The sequence below is a fragment of the Rattus norvegicus genome, chromosome 18 (genome assembly GCF_021556685.1).
Source record: "Rattus norvegicus strain SHRSP/BbbUtx chromosome 18, alternate assembly SHRSP_T2T, whole genome shotgun sequence".
NCBI lineage: Eukaryota > Metazoa > Chordata > Mammalia > Rodentia > Muridae > Rattus > Rattus norvegicus.
Window position 1 is genome coordinate 25,295,769 of NC_141551.1, and position 15,145 is coordinate 25,310,913.

The following is a 15,145-nucleotide window of genomic DNA, read 5'->3' on the forward strand; positions in this document are numbered from 1 at the left end:
CCTAGATGTAACCTAGATGTCCCTCCACTGAAGTCCCATACTCTTTTTTTTTCTCGGAGCTGGGTATTGAACCCAGGGCCTTGAGCTTGCTAGGCAAGCGCTCTACCACTGAGCTAGATCCCCAACGCGAAGTCCCATACTTTTAACTTCTTAAACACTTGACAACTGGGCAAGGCCTATGGGTCCTGAAAATAATTCCCACTTGTACCGAGCCATTCAGGTTTACTTGTTATATTGTATCAAAATGTAATCCAGCTCTCTTGGGTTTGGTGACATATCCCTGAGCCATTGGAAGAACATTCAAGTTCAAGTTTCCCCCCTCGTCCCAGTTTCTCTTTGACAAATGGAGGTGATAAGGCATATTGATGAGCTAGCTGGCCTACTGATTACTTAGATTGTCAACACCAAGTTGTGATCTATTCTGTGCTGAATTGGTTTCTATAAATTTGATACAAGCGTCAGTATTTCCTGATTTTAAATTGCTTTTTTTCACCACTCCTTGACTTTGAGTTGCTTTTTTTTTATTTATGCTTCAATTTACTCTCTTTGTCATTTCTCCTGAGAGTCTAGTTTATGGAAGTACGCTAGTTAAATATCCTTGCATAGCTGCAAAACGCAGCTGTAGTAGGAAATGTGTGCAACATTTAAAGCTTATCTCCTCAACTCACACGAGGGGTGGCTGGCCTGAGCATTCCCTGGGGAGACTGACTGGGGAGTGAGGACTGGAAATGTAGGGAGTCACGACCTCTGTTTGTCACTGCCATACGCAGGTTAGTGTATAGAACTGGCTTTACTGTGAGTACAAGCAACACACATCACAGACAAGAAAACAGAATCAGGAGCCACATTGTTCTCCAGCCCCAAGGGTGGCTCTCCTACCTCTGAACTACTCACCTTACTCTTAATGCCATAGACCTTAGCCTTGAGTGGAAAATGGAGCATGCCCAATAAATGTTTCATGAACTAAATGGCTGAGGTTTGATTCTTACTCTGGCCTTAGCCAGGAGTAAGAATATTGGAGACAGAGTAGGTAATAATGTATGACTGATCACGAAATTATCCTTCTCCGGACACAGGAACTCCTTGTCTCTGGCTCCTACTCCTGGTCTCTTCTCTCTTTCCAGCAGAGATATTTTTCCCCTTAGCATCCTGTCTCTTCTTGTGTAGCTGTGTTTTCTTCCCACCAAGTTCAGAACATCTGGATCGCCTGGAAGAGTTTCATTTTATACGTTTTATACTGGGAGAAACGTTCTATACTGGGAACATCTGTGAAAAACTCTCATCACAGAGGTCTACACATTCACAAGGCTCCCGGGAGCTAGAAGGGGTGATTGTTTTCTATATGCCAAAAGTGGGTCTACGCTGGCCAAATATCTGACCCCAAACAAAGCTGAAAAAGTTACAACCGTCTGTTCTCTGAACAAGCTTCTGCCATCATTACTGCAAAATGTCTTCCATTTTCAGTTAAGATACGTACTTGTAGAGCATCAACCATCACCAGGAGAAACACAGAACTCGTCAGGTTGCAGGGGGAAAGTGGCGTAGAGTACTCAGACCGGAAATGAGGCTTCTTCATCCCCTCACTCCAAGGCTCGGGGACCGGTTTATAGGAGGGGCCGGAAAGTCTAAGAGCCAGGAGTCAGGGAGGACGAGAGTGAAGCGGTATTCTCTGGACATGGCAGGATGCTGCACTGTGGTCCCATAGCAGCTGTGGTCGCCTGCCTAGGATCAGGGCAGTCGACGTTCAGCATGAGGTGTGCAGGGGCTCACAAGCTTCTATCCCTAGCTGTGGAGGTGTTGACAGTTGGTGACTTCTGGAGGGAGGGGAGACATTTTCCCTTAAGGATGTGGCCTCCTCATAGCTTGACATGGCTTCGAGGGAATGGTCCCCCACTCGTGAATATTTGCGCAGCACAAATTGGACTTTGTGGGCTATCTTTTAAAAGGAGAGATGAGATGAAGACGTGGGAGGGTTACATGAGATCTGGAAGGCGTTAAGGAGAGAAGCGGGATGAGTAGGCTCAAAATACATTGTATTATGAAATTCATAGCAAAGTAACACAAATATTATAATAAAAATAAAAATTTTGGTGAAAATTAACTAGCAGAGAAAAGACTCGTCAGTTCTTCTCTCCTCTCCTCTCCAGCTCAAGGGATAGATTCTGCGCGCCCCACGAGTCTGTGACATCATCAACCACCAAGTGGCTTGGAGTGTGAATGGCTGAAGGAGGTAATCACTGAACTTTATCCTAACCCTTCTGATAGCGTGCCACTTGGAAACCTTCAGTCCAAGAAGTAGTTACGCTAAGCAAAGATAGCTGCCTTTGGCTGTTAGGCACTCACGACATTAGCCAGACAGCAGTTCTAATCGCCTAAAGAAAATCCCAGGCACAGTTTAAGTGTGCACCGAAATAACTATCCACAGGAGGGGAAGCAATCCAACACTAGGAAAGACATTACTTCCAACGGCAAAAGAGAAGGCTAGGGGGAAAAGCAGCGTTTAAGTCATGGTTAGTGTGCCAGGGCAGCAGTGCCCCCTTGCATCTCTGTACAAATTGGGAAATCCAAGCCAGAAAGTTGTCATGGGGTACAGGGAATGGAGGTGGAGGGCAGGATTTAAAGGGGCAATGCTAAGAGGCTCAGAGATCAGTAGACTTTCAGGGAGCCAGGCACCGCCTTGCCCCGTGCTGCTCACTCTGGGGGGGGGGGGGGGGGGGGGGGGTTCGTCCTCCTCACCTGCAGTTGCTTATTTTTTCCAATGTCTGAAAGAGGAGGTCAAACCTGGCCACGCTGAAAGCGGAATGATCACAGGAACCTTACTGAGAAGTCCAAAAATATCTACCGTCCCGCAGGCAGCTGTCTGCCCAGGCTCTTTAATCAGGCCGTTCTACTACAGTTATCACGGTGTGGATCCTTGGAACAGTGGACGTGAACTAAGTGAAGATCAATACGCGGGTCACGGTGAACATTTTATTGACAGTTTCGGTTCCCATCCGTTCGATTTTTTTTTCTGTTCTCGCGGCGTTCTTTGAACTTCCGGGTCTGCGGGCTAATTTTCAAGACAGGCAAATACTCTGGAGGCTTTGCTTATGATCCCATTACACGAAAGTTGCACAACCGTGTTAAACGGAAAAATTATTCCGTAATAAAAGCCTTCTAGGAATCCAGAAATGTAGCTTCCTGAGTGTGGCCCAAGATGAAGTCACCTTATGCCGGATCCTGGGCTGTCATAACTGACTTAAGGCACTAGGAAGCACACTGAGAGAGTTCACACCTTTCCTGTGAACTCTCTGTCTCCACAGAAGATGCCTGTCTCCTTCAGAGGACACCGGAGCCTTGTTGTCTCCCAAGGGTCACTGCCAACATGTTACCCAACATCTGCCATGTGTTTCTTTGAACATTTATGCCTTCCTGTCTGTGCTGTTTAATCCTGCATCTCACTGCTTAGAGCTCAGACAGTTGCAGAAGCCTTACTGGCCTCCCAAAATCTGGTCTTTTCTTCCTGGTATCTGTCCTAAACTCAGCTTCCCACCACGGTTCAAGAGAAAGGTGTCCTTCTATATACATGAACTATATATTTCAATATATAAGGTATATGTACCTTATATTTTAGCTGTATTTCATGCTCCTCACTGGCACATGACACTATCATTTATAAAGGGCAAGGAAAAAACCAGCTACATTAGCACATAATGGATAAGTTACATGAAAATGCCTTGTATTCAGAAGTATTATTCCAATGTAAAGAGATTTAAAAAAAAAAGGTCAAGCACATTTGGGAAGCATTTGTAATAGGCTTTATACATATTCTTATGGTTCCAGTCTCATAAAAGTTTCAATTTGGCACTGGGTCAAGGTGGTGTTCTGAGAACATGAGATTCTGTATACTTTTGCTCTAAACCCTGAAAACTGACAGGAAAAACTTAACATCAAGAAATCCATAAATATATATAAATTTCCAAAAGAGAAAAGGATGGACAAGGAATAATCAAGAAGTCAGAGCCTGGAATGCACTCAGAAGTGACTCGCTCTGAGGAATGCCAGGAAGATCTAGAACTCAGACACAGTAGATGTGGGTGAGTAGATGTTTTCTCAGTCAATGACCAGGATGCTGGGTTTAGACTGTGCTTGGAGCAGTCAGGTGTTTGGTGTCTATTCCCCAGTTTTCTTGATCTGAGCAGTTATTGTCCATGTGTTGTTGTTTTTTGACTACTAAATATGTTCTTTGACAACATCATCCATGTATATAACACATTCTGAATACACTCTCCCCTCCACCCTCTGTCTCCATCATACCCCATCAGCTTCTTTCTACAAAATTCCTTCCCCAGGTTCATGTCTTTTTCTCGTTTAATGGTCCAATTAGCTTAACCAGGGCCTCCTGGGAAACCATGTTTGCAGCTTTCCATTGGGGCTAGTGGAGTCACCAGTGGGTACCCAACTAAATTAATAATCGTCCATCTATCAGAATCTACCCATGGTCAATAGTTCAGCAAGAAGGGCGTGATGAGTCAGCTTGGTTGTTAATTGAGCACATCTGGAATCTGCTAAGACCCAAGTACACCTGTGAGGGGTTTCCATTTTTGGACCATCTGAGGTAGGAAGGCCACACCTTCTGATGGCAGCCCACATAGAAGAAGGAGGCATTTTGGTTTGGGCCTGCTTGCCCTCAATCTTGCTGGCAAGTTCGTGTCTTCTGTGCAGAGGCAATCCTTTCCGGTATTAGAACCAGCCTACCTGAGGTTCAAAATAAACCTGAAAACCATCGGAGAAACCCACACTGAACAACTACCAGACTCTTGGCCTTTTCATCTGGATGAGACACTGTTAGACTAGCTGGACCGCAGCCTGTAAGCCACTTAACAGACCCCCTTTTAATATATATTCATTTGATCAGTTCTGTTAGTATAGAAAACCCTGACTAGTACAGAGTGTTGTGGTCCCGTGAACCTGTCCTCCATTCTGACAGATTATTGATATGGCCGGTCTTGTGCAGGCCCAGTGCAAGAAACCATGGCTGATGCTCATTTATAGTAACAATAATTGTGTTACGCCCAGAAGATGGTGTCCCCTAGTCCTCGTCACAGGATTTTACCTGTGCAGGATGCCTGCATTAGAAAGACAAGGTAATGACTGATGACTGCTGACACCTAAGAGTAATAGAGGTGCTAGGCACGGAGAGAAATACGGATCATGGTCTGCGGTGCTCAGAGCAGGCCCATCTTTTCAATGAAGTCTTTCTTATTTCCGCCGGGCTCGTTAGGCTCCCATCTGCTCTACATCCAACATATCTTCTGCGCGTCTCCCTGGCAGCAATTACCACATCGCGCTGTGTTTGATGGCGGAAAGAACCATAAAAACATTGCATTGGGTGTCACAACTTTGGTACCACAGCAGCTGCTCTATTGCTACTGTGAACAATTCGAAGGTGCTTTTCACTGGATTGTCTTAGTCTCCACTCTGAGAGATGCTTAGGAACATAGCCAGTAACAGTAAGTATGAGAAATACTGATTACAGATCAGCCTGATGTAACCAAGTGAAAGTCTAGACATCTCACAGGGAAAGTGTGTAATTGAAAACGGGAGGGCCATCCTAGAAAGTTACTATGGTTTTGACGCATGATATGAATATATGATTTCTTACTGCCATTCAAATAGCACAGAAAATAGATGATTCAGCTCATCTACACATTGTCTCCCTCTTGTCTTTTCAGTGTAATGTGCTTTACTCTATTATTCTAAACTGTTATAGAAATTATGAGGATGATTTTGGGGGGATTCATTTTTATCAGTACAGATGAATTAAGTCAAAACAAACCCACAAAGAGTCACCCAGACCAGACACACTGTGTGAAATCCCCCTTGCATCCACCAGGAAATTGTCGTTGGCGAGATAGATGTCTATTAGTAAGAAGAGACCTGAAACCCTGCGTGCAAGTGAGAATGGCCTTAGACTCGGCAATTATCCACAGAAAACGTGTACCAATTTGTCTCTGATAGCAGGTAAGTCGGTAAATGATGGCACATGTGGGCGCAGGAAACAGATTGTCCTTGAAAGAGCACCCTAGGCATAAGTCATATCAGGCATGAAGGAAGGCAGGTCAGTGAAGACAGCTCCTTCAGTGTGTAAGAGGAGGCGAGCGTAGCTAGCGCTCTCTCTCTCTCTCTCTCTCTCTCTCTCTCTCTCTCTCTCTCTCTCTCCCTCCCCCCCCTCTCTCTCTCAGGACTGAGGAGGGTAAGTAAGGAGGGTTTCAGGCCTGTGATTCAAGGCTCCAGGGTGTGATATCCTCTCAGAGCGACAACACATTGGATGGTGAGTCATTCTTCAGCATCTGGCAGAAAGACCGTGAGAGGAGAATCAGCAAAGAAGGAAATCTATAGAGCAATAATTACCGTCAGGTGCTGGTGAGACTCGGACAGCACAAAGCCTGTTCCAGTTGTCGGTTACTCTTCTCAAGATGGCTCAGATACATGGCCAGTTGGCTAGTCCTGGGTTCCGACTAGAAACCCAGTGGGGGCTGCCATCTGGGATCCTCTTTGCCATGGGGACTGCTTGGACATCCTCACACCTTGGCTGCTAGCTCCAACTGTGTGTCCCAAGAAACAAGCAGCCTGGGTCCAGAAACTAGGACATTATGGTGTTTTCTATATCCTATTATTCAGGCAGCCATGGAATTCCTGAAATTTCAAGAAAATGAAAAATAGACTGCTCCTCTTAAAGGACCATCAACCACGGCACAGCATTCTGATTCACCACACACCTCAATACTTGGCGCACGGAATTCTATTCTTTGCAGCCTTTTTATAAACAAAAATGGTTGAGAATAAGCTAAATGTCCTTACTGTGGCCCTAAATAAGTAAATTAACTTAATTTTGTAAAGCAAAACACTGCATACCCATAAAAATGAAATAGAAATATTTTCGTGTAGTATGGAAATCATACACAAAAATCCAATTTTTTTGTTCTAGGTTAATTAGCTGTAGTTCATATGATACAAAAGTCACTGAGGCATTTTGAAACACAAAACCCAGTGAATCCCAGTATATTGGATTCAGTGTCCAGTTATTATCCCCATCTAATTCTAGAACCCAGGCATCATTTCTGAAAGAATCCCATTACACAGTAGGCCGTCGTCCCCCATTCTGCCCTCTGTCTGGCCCTAATACTGGTCTTCTGAAGTCAGGACAGGAAAGTCTAAGGCTGTTCCATTCCTTGCTTCCCTAAGGGCCGCTAGCAACAGTAGCTTAGAAGCAGTTTGTCATCTTCAACCCACTTCAGCACAGGAAGAGAGGGTCAAACCTTCAGAGGGCCTCCGTATCCACAAGTGTCCCAGAGGTCTCCATCACACAGCTGTCACATTGTCACCCGGTGCCTTTAGAAATCATAAGTTAAACATCTAGCAGAGTTAGCATTGCACACAGATGAGTATAGGCAGTGAGGAGTTTGGGGTTTGATTCTCATTATTGCTGTAATACATCAGTTACAGCCTGTGAACCCCACTTAGTCAACCAATGTCATAGATTTTTTTCAAAAACAGTGAGTCTCAATTTAATACCTGCAATTTAATAGGCATGGAATTTACATATATTTGGCTTTCCTTAAAGTATGAGGGGAGGAGGCAAGCTCCAGCCATTGGCAACAATCAGGTGGGGATGACAGGTGGGAGCTCTTCTGAAAAAGTCACACACACACACACACACACACACACACACACACACACACGAGTGCACCATGACACTTGGGTGGCCTGTTTGACTAAGGAATTAGCTGCCTGGCCCCCAACAGCGCTACACATCAGGGTCCTCTGTGGAGAGTGGTCAGAAGCTCACCTTTTACCATGCTTCAAGCACAAAGTTCTCTAAATACAAAACTGTGTCATTAAGTGTTTGTTTGTTTACAACAAATAGTCTTGATTTCTCAGCACTCGAAATGAAGAATGGTTGCTATCCCAAAAGGTCCAGCAAAAATTAAAAGGTTTCAGAGTGTGTGGACAATAACTGAGTCTGACTATTTTGAAGGAGATCCAGATACTTCTGTGTCGCATGGCGAATGGCCAGTACATGGTGGGGTCTCATCAGTACACACGAGCTCACTTGCAGTATGACCAGAATGAAGAGCTATAAGAGAGGAGTAATTCCAGCAACACAAATATTTCAGAAGTATGACTCTGTGTGTATGTTTAGATCTGCCTCTCAAACAGACAGACTCTCTCCTGACAGTGACTACTGAGAAAGGGGTATTTGCCATAGAGAAAGGCTCTGAGAAAGCACAGCGGCTCTGAATGATTCCACAGAACGGGACGGCTGAAGGTTCAGGCTCTTAAAGCCAGGTAGGGAAAGATCCAACTGAATCATGGGAACGCTCTTTCCGAGGAGCAGTGGACTCCCTTGGAAAGCGTATACTTTGAGAAATGTGAAGAAATAAGGGCGAGGTCCCCAAAGCGAGCTCAAAAACATCAGACCAGAGAGCGAGAACCCGTAAAGGGGGCGAGGGGCAAGTCCGTGTGAGTGAATTTCTGATAAAGGGAGAGGGGCAAATTCAAATTCCTGCGACTGAGTTTCTTGATGGAGAAATGCAGCTGTCAATATGGACCAAAAGCGATATTACTGTGCACCCCTGTATGCCTGTGTTTGACTGAAGGTTTCAGCATCAATGGTGTGACAAGCACACGCCATTGTGCTTTGGCATCACCTCCAGAGGCAGACCCCTGACTGGAACACCACAGACAACAAAGCTGGGTAGCTGTCAGCAGTAGCTCTCCGTCTCTCCAAGATCACTTGAGATTCTTTAGCATGGAATTATAATTAGCACATCAAAATGGTTTTTCTTTGGTGAAATCAATGACTTAATTAGCATAAAAAATTTTAATTATGTTTTAAATGTTAAATTAAATTGTCATCAATAAATGTGAACTGGTTGGAATATTACATAAATGAGTAATCTCAGCTGCATTTTGCCCCCCAAAAATGATATGCTGTAGCCCTAACCCCCAGTGCCTTATTGGGTCAGCTATGCCCTGTTTGGGGAAAGTGGGGCATTCCCGAGGGACTCCTAAGAAGTAGCACATAGAACAAGTGACACATGAAGACAGAGGTTGGATAAGCCGCAGTAGAGCCAGGAGTGCTTGGGGACTACAGACCACCACCAGACTTCCGCCCAGTTCTATGTGCTTCCTGTACTGCTGGCATTTTAATTACACCTTCTAGGCTACAGAAACACACAAGGAGACATTTCTGCTGCTTTTAAGACATCCAGTTTGTGAAAATTTGTTATTTTCATACTAACAATAAGGTCTACAATTCGTGAGAGGACGACAGCCTAAACCCTTATGGGTAACATTTATATTAGTCAAGATGCACACACACACACACACACACACACACACACACACACCACAGACACATATACACACACAGACTCTACATAGAGACACACATACAGAACATACAGACTTACATATATAAGATACACACAGAGAGATAAACGGACACACAGACACACAGACATACAGACTCGCATACACACAGAGAGAGACACACAAACACTCACACATTCATGTACTTACCAACACACACACACACACACACACACACAGAAACACACACACAGATGCACAGACACACAGACATACACACATACACTCACATATTAAGACACGGAAGGGATGATAATTTTTAAGATCTGCAGAAGGAACTGGTAAACTTTATCAAGTCCCAGGAACACTGCTGGGATAGTTGAGTCCAACAGACTAGAAGACACAGGAAGAGGCGACGTTTCAGCTCCAGTACAGACAGAGAGTGGCCACCATCTTAGCTACCTCCTGCCAGGAGGAAGAATCTCCCCGCTCTTGAAGGAGAGGCAGCACTCGTGCAGTCAGGCCTTCAACTGATGGGGTGGGGCCCTTGCACACTGAGAGAGGCAATGTGCTTACTCGGTCTGCTGATTTCGGTGCCAACCAGACCCCAAAGCACCCTTACAGGAACTCTCAGGATAACAGCAGGACAAGCTTCGGGACAGTCTAAGGTCAATCCCACTTGACAAAATCAACTGTCACAAGATTCAACCAGACCTTTAAGGAGTCTTATGTTCAATACCAGTGCACTGATGGCTGCCTGTGCCACCTCTTGGTCCAGAGGGCTCCTGTTCCTTGCCTGGCCATGTTTGCTTGGGTAAGCTGCTTGTAGAACATGAGGCAGTAACAACCAAGAGGGAAACACCACCATTCTCAAATGTGTAAGTTTGTGATCTGCGTTACCATACATGGTAATGAGCGTGTTTAGTAAATGTTGCAGCAGAATTTGAGGTGAGAGTCACTTTCAGTTGTTTGGGAAGTAAGTTTGGAGAGAAAGTAAACTCTAAGCTTTCTTAATCTCCTTTTGTATTACATTATCCACCAAACAAATGTGTGACTGGAGAGCCACGCGGCTGGGAAGGGCTTCAGAAAGTGTGTTCCAGCCAGCTTCCCTGACATCCTGAAGGTAAAGCAACCCCAGTTGGCATCCGGGCCATATCACTATTTACTAACAATTATCAGCATTCTCAACCTGTAGAGGGTTAATGTGGGCTTCCCTAAGTTGGGTCAAGTAAAAATATTCAACTCAAGTATAGTTGAGTTAAAATAGTATTAAAATGATGTTGTTGTTGTTGTTGTTGTTGTTGTTGATGATGATGATGATGGTGATGATGGTGGTGATGATGATGATGGTGGTGGTGGTGATGATGATGATGATGATGATGCAGCCAATGTATTTACACTAATGTCTTAGGCTCATGAGACTCATAGAAAGCTCAGGTGAGGAAAAGATGTATTCTAATAAGCTTTAGGTTTGTTTTGGTTCTGATGACTAATTGTCTTGTACTGCTATTACCCTATTAAAGATTCAGATGAATAAAAATATTAAAAAGACACTTGGCTTCAAGTTTAAATGATGTTTTACTAGCATGAATGGCTGAGGCAGGGGTGAATAAATAATAAGAAAGGCCAGAGGAAAGAAAGGCTAGCTTAGATTTCTGCCACCGCTCTAACAAATTACCATAAATCTAGTGGCTAAGTAAGCACAAACTCATTACCCTATAATCACACAGGACAAATGTGCAGCTGGGTACCCCTTGGGTAAACTCCAGGTATCCAAAACTCAGGCATCTCTCTCCAAGTGCCTGTTCAGGTCATTAGAAGTTAGGTATAGAAAACAATACACCCCACCCCTACAATTGCCAGTTGTGTAGCCAAGTCCCTCACTCTCCTGCTGGTTGTAGCCTAAGAGCTGTTGCCACCTTCCAAACGCCACCAGCGTGTGAGATGACATAACTGCAGATGGCAAGGACTAAAATGCAGACATCTTTTGTGGGAACACCATTTCGTCTGTCACACAGGAGGATAGAGGAGCCGGGAGAGGCTAATTATCTGTCAGGCTTCCCATCTTTCTCCCATCCCACAGCTTTCTCTTCACTCCCTTCTAGTCCTACCGACATTCTTTCCCACAAAGCAAGATGGTTAAAAGATCTTCAGTCAAGACAGAAACACATGCCAAGTAAAGGTAGACACACCCTGCAATTGTGGGTCGTTGTTGTGGGGTTTCTCAGGGACTGAGGCGCACTGGCTGGATAGAGCATTGCCCCTTGCACCAGACCTTGTCTACGGGTATTCAAGGTGCTGTGAAATCCCAGAAGAGAGCACGTTCACTCAGATGTGCTTATGCACAGTCCACACATTTTTTAGCTCTCCAGATATTCTTCTTCTTAGCACTCCTAATGCTAAAACGAATTACTGATATTAACACTGCATGTGTGATCTATGTTAAAACTGGATCTACAAGAAACTTTTAAGAAGTCCACATTTTGTTAAAGTGTAAAATCATACTGAGCTTTACAAGCTTTGATTCTCAACCGACTTGCTCTCTGGCTACGTGTTTATGAAGCAGTTTTATCCATCAGAGTTCTTTCTCAACTTGTACATCCTGTAGTAGATCCGAGTCGAAGAGTGGGGAGAGGCTCTGGGCTAGCTTGTTTGGAGCTGGTACTGCAAGAATTAGCTGAGAGGCCTTGCTCTTTGACTCACAATTGGAGAACGCCCTGTCAGGATGGTGTAGCACTGGAGTAAAGGGAAGAGAAAGCTTCTACCGGAGACAGCAGTCTGGGAGGATCTTGCAACGTCTGATGATCTGACCCTCTGACCCATTTTTAGGCCTGTCTCGGTGGCCTGCTTCTGGCCTCTCATCACAGAAGGAGAGCTTTAAAACTGCTCTCTCTCAATCCCCACTAGTCAAGCAATTCAAGTGGGATGACTTGGGTGGACTCTGCACACCAGATCTAAAACAATAACATCCCTCTCCCCCTGTGTAGACTCAGGCAACCAAAGAGTTTTACTTTAAACTCCAAACGCTGTTAAAATGCAGCTATCACAGGAAAAGAAGAGACAACTTTATCAGTCACGCACTTAAACAGGGGAATGTCTTAATTTTTCTGAAGACTTGATCCTTTCAAGAAGAATGACAGGTAAGAGGTGTGCGGGATAATGTCCCTGTTTTGTTTACTTCCTTTGCTCTAAAGCTCCTTAGAATTTTCTCTTCATAAACATCCTATTAGTTATTCAATTTTTAAGACAACTCTTCCCTAAAAGCATCTTGAATGAAGGTCCTTTGAGACAAATTTCAAGAGATAAATGATGCTCTCCCCAGAGCTAAATAGAAGCTGATGTTAGGCAATCAGCAACAGAAAAAAATAAAATAAAATAAACCCCCTAGTTAACTTTTTCTGAGTCACTTTTCAGAAACATATTAGGAAAAAGATGCAATTTGGATAACACAGACTGTCACATAACAGTATACATGATGACTTACGGCCAAATAAAGTTTCTTAGATCACTAGATTAGTCCCAGTCTGCCCTCAGCATCTCTTTCCATTATGGATAAGGCAAAGTTACTTTTCAGAAGCTACCAAGGGAAGATAGCTGTCACTTCTGAGGTAGCTGCTTACCTCCCACTGCATTTCTGCCTCACAGAAGTGGTTTGCAGTTGGAAAAAGGAACTCTGTCTGTCATTGCTTTCTTGTTTGCACTCGGCAGCTTCATCAACCATGAGTGATAACTGGAGAGAGGGGGAAGAGTAAAGCATGGGCACCAGGTTATCAGCCCCACCCCGACCACTTGGAACACTAGAACCAAAGCGGTTCAGATGGCGAAGGCCACGAATTACTGTTCCCGCCATATCAGGAGGAAAGTGGTGTTTGAACACTCAATGCTTCAATGCTTCCACTTTGCAAAACAAAAGAAAATCGACTTATTCACACAAAGTAATAAACTACCCCTCATCGAGTTTCATTTATTGTTTATTATCTTATAATGCCTTCTTCTGGAAGAAGTTTGGGAAGTGTGCATGGCTGCTCAGAGAGTGCATAGCTGTGTGTACACACAGAAGTCCAAGGAGGACATTGGGTAGCCTGTTCCAATGCACTGTCTTATCCCTTGAGACAAGCTCTCCGGCTGATCCTGGTGCCAGCAAATCCCAGAAACACTCCTGACTCCATCCCCCAGGGCCACTCTGGGGTTACAGGTACATGCAAGCATGTCTGGGTTGTCAGTGAGGTGCAGCTGACCTGGTACTAACACTCCAATGTCTCTTCTTATCGCTCTCCTCTCCCTCAAGTGCCTACAAGACTCCGCTCTACCATGAACCACACAACCACAAGTGCCCCACCTTGACTTCCTGTCTATCCTCTGAGGGCTGCATCCTAAGTTCTCAGGACTCCTGCTCTGCTGGCAACTTTGAACAAACCACCCCGGCAAGTTGATCATGCTTTCCATTGATCTTTCACCTTTCCACAACACTCTTCAGATGGCACTGTGTTCCCACATTGGTGTGCATGAGAAGAGAGGAAACATCATGTAGAAATGCTCAGTTCGCCCTTCCCCTACCTCAAAGCCTTAAGAAGACTTCTTGGCAAACCTCGGACTGCTATAAATTCTTCATGTGGTTGATACTTTAAAATGAAAATTGAAATCGAATTTGTTACAAGCCTGTATCATTGTCGTAGGAGGCTTGCTGTTTAGAAAACAAGTCTTGACTCTGCTGGTCTTCTTGTGGAATCCCTGTCCCCTTCTGGTTCTTCAATCTCCCCTTGCCCACCCCCAGGTCTTCCACAGGAATCCCTGACTCCTTCTAGTGTTTGCATGTGGGTCTGTGCATCTGTTTTGGTCAGATGCTGGGTCAAGCCTCTGAGAGGACAGTTACATGAGACTCCTGTGTACAAGCGTAGCAGAGTTTCATTAATAGCATTAGGGGTTGCTTCTTGCTCATGGGATGGGTCTCAAGTTGGGCAGTCATTGGTTGACCATTCCCTCAGTCTTTGTTCCATCTCTAGCCTTGCACTTCTTGTAGGAGGACAGATCTTGGATGGAAGGATTTGTAGATGGGTTGGTGACTTTTATCCCCCACTGGATGTCCTACCTGGATACAGGAGGTGGCCACTTTGGGCTCCATCTCTCCCACTGCTAAGAGTCTCTGCTAGCGTCACCCGCATAGACTCTCTGAAACCTCCCTCACAAGAGCCTGTGACACCCCCTCCGGGGGACCATAAGCCTCTGGCCTCTGAGGGCATCTACACTCACATGCACAGACACACATGCACACTTACTTAACATAATAAAAATAGAACTTTTTTTTAAGTTTCTGAGAGATGGAAATTGGCCTGCTAACATATGAGTCCAATGAGAGATTGGCCACAATTCATCATCCACAGTGTTCGGAACAGATACACCTTCTAAACCTAGGTATGCTATCTTAGCGGCTGGCCTACAGTAACTTTCTAAAGTGGCCGGGACACTGTCTCACCTCTCGCACCTAGTACACAGTTATAAAGGAGTGAGGTTAGCTCAGCGCATGCCCATGACTCCTGACCAAGTGTCCACGATGACAGTGCTCCCTAAGTGTCACTTGCACTGTGCTAGTGTGACACAGTTGTGACCTGCATGGGCAGAGCAGGCTGAGGTGGGAACAGCCACCTCAGCTTACAGAGCAGTAGCCTAAACTTTTCACACTATAGTGAGATTTTTTTTAAAGCAAATAGAAGTTCAGCGTCTTGAAACTCAGTGGGGCGGCCGGCAGAGGTCTATTGGCTGTTTTCCACCGAATTTATTTAAATCCAAC

General features: G+C 44.8%; 1 long non-coding RNA gene across 1 annotated transcript; it reads right to left on the reverse strand.

Annotated features, from left to right (window-relative positions):
* Positions 1–215: 215 nt before the first annotated feature.
* On the reverse strand, positions 216–2,807 carry LOC120098267 (uncharacterized). Its single transcript, XR_015642511.1, has 3 exons — positions 2,737–2,807; positions 1,478–1,984; positions 216–1,207 (listed from the first exon to the last, which is right to left on the reverse strand). It is a non-coding gene; the product is annotated as an uncharacterized LOC120098267 (long non-coding RNA).
* Between the last annotated feature and the right edge of the window lie 12,338 nt (positions 2,808–15,145).